Raw genomic sequence first — 6041 nt, forward strand, 5'->3', positions numbered from 1 at the left:
CCGGCCCCTTCCAGTGCAGGGCGCAGCCTGGGGAAAGCTAGGAGGCCGTATAGTGATCTCCTCGGGTGTCTTCCTCAACTATACAACCTCCTACCTCAGCCCGGGGGGCGCGGCAGGTGGGCAGATTGACAGATGGATTGATGGGGGACAAGGAGAAGTAGGGTGGGTGGGGAGGGCCGGGAGGTCCCAGCCGCGCAGGTGAGCCCCCGACACGGACCCACAGACACGAGCTTGTGTGCGGCGAAGGCCCCGCAAGGTCGGTTCTACGGGTGGGTGCCAGGACCCAGGAGTCCGGGCCCCCGGCCCCCTCCTCCCCAAGGAACCCAGGAATTTACTCTCAGCCCCTCTCCCTCAGACCCAGGGTTACTAGCTCCAGACTTCCTCCCTTATTTAAGGGGTGCAGGTCCCAGCCTTCCCTCCCACAGATTCAGGGCTCCAGACCCCAGGGCCCTCAGACTGAGTAAGAGAACTCTGTCAGACCCAGAGGTCCAGTCTCTGACCCTCTCACTTCAGCCTAGGGTTAGTTAGTCTCTCAGCCCCTCACAGGGTTGTCCCACGGACCCTGGATTCAGTAAGGCACTTCCCTTGGAGCCCAGAGTGGTTAGAGACCTGGCTTCAGGAGTGCAGGAGGGAAGTGGCCTGGTTTGTCTTGATAGCCGGGCTTCTGTAACTCCACAAGGTTTCAGACCTGACCTAAAGAGCTTCCGGATATAAAGAGTCCTCCTGTGCCTCAGAACAATCCTATTTTTTCCAAAACCACACTCAACCTTTAGAGCGACAGCTATGATTCAGGAGTGATACCTGTCGCCTAGAATCTTCCCAACTCAGAGGTGAGGCCTCTTCCAGCACCCATAAGCCTCCCAGAGGAGAAACCGCTAGGCCAAAGTCAACTGGCTGCAGGTGGGAGGGACCCTAAAGCTCAGAATGGCCCTCTGAGGCTCCCAAGTTCCATAGCCATCTTCTTGTTTCTTTCTCTCCACCCATTTTATTCTTCTCCTTCCGTTTTCTAACCCTTCCTTTCTTTCTCGGCTTGTTATCTCCCCAGTCTCCGGCCTCCTCTCCTCCCGTGTCTGTGCTCTGACGTTCACCTCTTCTCTTCCTCACGTCCCATCTTCCATGTCTAGCTCTCAAGTCTCGCCCTCTTTTTCACTATCTCCTTTAGTCTCATCTCCTCCTTCCCTAGCTTTGTCTCTCATTTTCTCTGAATTTCTGTCTCCCACTCCTCCTTTCCTCCCTACTTTTAATTCAATCTAGCTTCCACCCTCCTCCCATCTTCCAGTTCCCTCTCCGGGGTCTGTCTCTTTCGCCCCCTTTTCTTCTTCCTTCTCCTCCCTCCCTTCCCCCCATTCTCTCTCTTTTCACTTCCCTCCCTCCCTCCCCTTCGCTGCTTCGAGCCAGGTCTGGAGCTCTGGGGATGGAGTGGGGGTGGGCTGAGAAGGGGCCCAGGGCCGGGGTAGCAACCTGCTGAGGAGTGGGGGGAGGAGAAGCGGGGAGGAGCCGGAGAAGGAAAGGGGGAGTGTGTGTGTAGGGGAGGGGGAGAGCTGGGACCAGTTTTCGGCCCCAGCTCAAATCCTCCTTCACAACCTCCCAGACTCTCCGGCGGGGGCGAGAGTCAGTCCAAGGTGGGGAGGAAGGGGAAGGGAGGAGCGCCCCCCCCCCCCACCAACCTGGCCCAGAGCCCAGGCCTGGGTTCCCAGCATGCCCTGGGGCTGCCTGAGGCCTGAGGAGGGGGATGAGGAAAGCGGGGAAGAATCTTAAAAGATTCTCCCGACTTGAGCATCTCTTCCACACCCAGAAAGTTTCTCCTCAGAGGGGAAATTGAGGCTCAGAGAGATGGTTCCAGACTGGTTCAAGGTCACTGCCTTAGGCGTGGATCCATCACCCTTTGGTTTACAGGCTTGCTTTGGGGAAGGGGTAGGCAGTGAACTTCTTCCTGGGCCTGGGTCCCCCTCCCCCTCTCTGCAGACCCTAGGGAGCCCCCAAGGGTCAGAGAGCAGACCCAAACAGTCTGGCACCATAGTAACCAACTGGCCCCGCCCCCTTAACCCCTAGAGGGCTGGATTCCAGCTGAGACTAAGAAAAGGTAGGGAAGCGGTAGGGGGCTCCTAGTTCTGCAGAAGGACACCCCCTCCCCCCCCGACACACACACACCTATGCCCCGGTCCTGGCAGCTAAGGAAAACATATATAAATACTTGAGGATCTGACTCCCGGGTTCTGAAAGAGGAAGCGGTTGGGGGTGCCCTATGCTTCTTGTGTAGGAAAGTGGTGACTGCAGAGGTTAGACTCCTTGGTCAGAGGAAAGGAGCAGCTGGGTGCCCTAGACTCCTGGGCCCTGGGCAGACCACAGCTAAGACTTCGGGTTGTGGTATTTGGGCAGCCGGCTGGAAGGTGAACTCTGAGGGAGGAGGAGGCTGAGGCCTGGAATCCCGGGTCCGCAGGGGAACCTGGAAGCTGGGCCTCTCCACTACCAGACATCCCCTGCCCTCGGCGCTGACCCGGGCCCGTCTGGCATCCCAGACAACCTCCCCCTCCCCCTGGCACCCTCCTACTCACACAGCTCACCCTTGACCCTGCAAAGCCCCGCAGCCCCATCTCTGCCCCTCCCCCTCCCCTCTAACCAGACGTTAACCCTTGGGCCTCTGGAGTCTCCTCCAAAAGCAGACAGTCTTCCCCCTCCCCTGCTGTATCTGGCATCTGGTCACCAGTCCTTTACACTCTGGTATCCTGCATCTTCCCTCTAGAGTCTAAGAGGTCCTTCCAGTTTCTGAAACCCGAAGACCATAGAATGTAGACCTCCAGGCCTCTCTATCAAAATTCAGAAGTCTGGAATCAAAGCTCACTACTCTTCCCCGAACCACAACCGCCACCACCACTTCTCCACCACCCAAGCCAGAACCCAGAAATGCAGGCCCAGGCTGGCCACCTCCTCCCTTGGGGACCCTGGAGTCCAGCTCAGGTCCCATCCCCCTTTGGTTCCTCAGACTCACCGCTCCGCAGCTCCAGCGTCGCGGGGACCCAGTGTCCTCCTCCAGCTCCAGCCCCAGCCCCAGGTTCTCCATCTTCTCCCACCTCAGCCGCCCGCGGCCTCTCCCTTTCCTCCCGCCAGCCGCGCCAGCGCCGCCAGCCCCCGCCCCTGGTCTCCCGCTACCTCTTGCCGGTGCCTCCTCCCGGCACTGTGCGCCCCAGCTCCCCCTCCCTAGACCCCGCGGGCTGCAGTGCCTCGGACCGGCCCCCTCCCCAGGGGGCCCCTGCCCGGCCCCTCCCCACCGCCCAGCCCAGTCCGGCTTGCCTTGCCCCCCCACCCCCACCCCCCTGCCCTGAAGCTGGCCCGGGTCCAAGGGAAAAAATTCCATCCAGCCCTAGGGAGGAGGAGCAGGGCGGAGGAGGGAGCAGGAGGGGAGGCCGGGCTAGGGGAGCGTGACGCAGGGAGAAGGGAAGGGACAAAAGAGAGGCTGGGAGGCAGTGGAGGCAGGCTCCCTCCCTCCCTCCCTCCTCCTCCTCCTCCTCCTTGGCTACTGCCCGCTCAATCTCTGCAGCTTTCTTCCCCTCAGTTCCCTCCATCTCCCCTCCCTTCCAGACTCAAGACATCCTCCCTCTTCTTGGCCCCCTCCCCGCCGTGTCATTTTTTTTTTCTGGCCTCCCTTCTGTCCTTTCTGCTTTTCCCTGTTTCTGCATCTTCAGCCTTTTCGCTAGCGAAGATTCTTGCATTTTCTTTCTGTTTTTCTTCTCTTCTGGATGGGTGTGTTCTCTCTTTCCTCTCCTCTCTCTGCACCTTCCTCAACCAGGGGCTGGAGTCCCACCCACCCCTTTCGGTTCTCCCAGCGCCCCCACCCCACCCCCTGCGCAGTGTTCCTCCCCGCCCAGGCACTGGAACTCAAAGGTGAATTAGACCCGTATGTTTGCCCTTGCACACGAGCATAGGGTCTGCTGGAGGAATCAGACCCAGCTACAAACTGCCCAATACAGGGTGATGGAGTGTGACTTCGGGGTGTCAAGACCGAAGATTCAAGAGATAAGGGATGGGTGGGGCGGCGGATGGAGTGGGGCGGCGGATTCTACAGCAGTCAGCAGACCATCCGCCAAGAAGGCGTGGCTGTTGGTGCGACTTCAAGAGAATCAGAAGTTAAACCTGAATTGTTGCGGACAGCTCTGAGGAAGGTGCCATCCGAGGGCACAGCTTAGGCAAAAACCCAAAGACAAGAACCACAGTGATAGCCAGAGTAACAAAGCGGTCCAATGTGATTAGGGACCAAGAGCCACAAAGCACAGCGGAGGCTAACATGAATGGGCGGGCAATTCTGAGAGTGTTCAAGGCCAAACCCAGAAACAAGTTGCCTGAGGCTGACCAGGAGTCTAGGAGCAAAGAGGAGGAGATGGGTCAGGGCTGATGGTCAGACTTCTCTGGGGCCTTGGGTGAGCTGGTAAGAAGGTATACTCTTAAGAATGAGGCCTCTTCTCTCCTTTGTAGGGGCTAAGACCAAGGAGGGAGTGCAGAGGAGAATGTAAGGAGATAGTGGGGATTGAAGGGTTGGTGGGCTGTAGAGGGAGAAAAGAAAAAGAGATGTGTGGAAGTGGGGCAGGGATGGAAGTGGGGGGTTCGAACCAGAAGGAGAGGCCAGAGAGTAGGAAGAATACTGTGGGCAGCCTATACGAACCTAAGAACATTAGTGGAGTAGATAGGGAATTGTGTACGTTTTTAAGCATACGGTGCAATATCATTTTTCTCTCCAGGTAGGATCACTTTTATCTTCATCGTCTTAAATAGCATACCCCCAAAGGTTCCCTCATGTCCATTCATTTTAATGGCTGTTTGACATTTTATTTATCCATAATTTATGAAATCAAACAAGAGACTGAGCTTTTAATTTTTTTTTAAAAGATACATGCCTGTTCAAATATTCTAGGGTTATTTTTTTTTCCCAGTACTGTGAAGTGAATACAGAATGGCAAGCCTTCTGGGGAAGAGTTCTGCTCCCCCCATCCCCCACCCTCACCCCCCATCCCCCACCCTCACCCCCCATCCCCCACCCTCATCCCCCAATCCCCCCCACCCCCCCCACCCCCCCCCACCCCCCCACCCCGCCTCTTGCCATAGCTTTTCGGTTTCATTTTGCTTTTAGATAGGATCTCACTATGGCCAGAAACACACTTTGACTAAGATGCATATAAATGCACGTCCCTGCAGAGGCCCACATAGGGCATTAGATATCCTAATTTTGAGCTACAAGAAGCTGGGAACCACTTAGGGTGGGTGCTGAGAACTCAGCATCAGTTGTGTTCTAGAGCCATGCATGTTTTAAAGCACCAAGCAGCACTTCCAGCCTGTCGTATTTTCAATCTGAGAGAGTCACACTACGTTGTCTAGGCCGCCATTTAACTCACCACAACTCTCCTGCCTCCACCTCCTAGGTTTTTCTTTCTTTCTGTGCCTACACTGTAAATTAAACTTTGTCATAAATATATGTGACAGCAGGATAAATATATTCTATGTGAGATTCAGTACTACTGGTTCCAGATAAATATGTTGTGGCATACCTCATTTCCCTACCAATAAAATGGGGGTACTGATGCACTCACAATCACCACACACATTTGAAATTTGCAGGCAAATGGATGGAACTAGAAAAGATCCTCCTGAGTGAGGTAATCCAGACCCAGAAAGACACACACGGTATATACTCACTTATAAGCGGATACTAGCCTCATAATACAGGATACCCACACTAAAATACACAGACCTAAAGAAATTAAATAACAAGGAGGACTCTTATTCATGAGAGTGAATAGAATAGACACCTAAGAGTTGATGCGAAGGAACAGGAACAGCAACAGCAGGTGATTGAAGCAGATGCTGAGGCTCACAGCCAAACTTTGGGGTGGATGACAGGGAGTCTTATGGAAGGGCCTGGAGGGGACAGGAGTGCCACAAGGAGACTAATAGGGACAACAAATCTGGGCCTGAGGAGGCGCTGCCTACAGAGACTGATGCACCAACCAAGGACCATGCCTGGTGAGGATCTAGACCCTCCTACTCACATG

The sequence above is a fragment of the Acomys minous genome (genome assembly GCF_964271855.1).
Source record: "Acomys minous genome assembly, chromosome: 2".
Classification (NCBI taxonomy): domain Eukaryota; kingdom Metazoa; phylum Chordata; class Mammalia; order Rodentia; family Muridae; genus Acomys; species Acomys minous.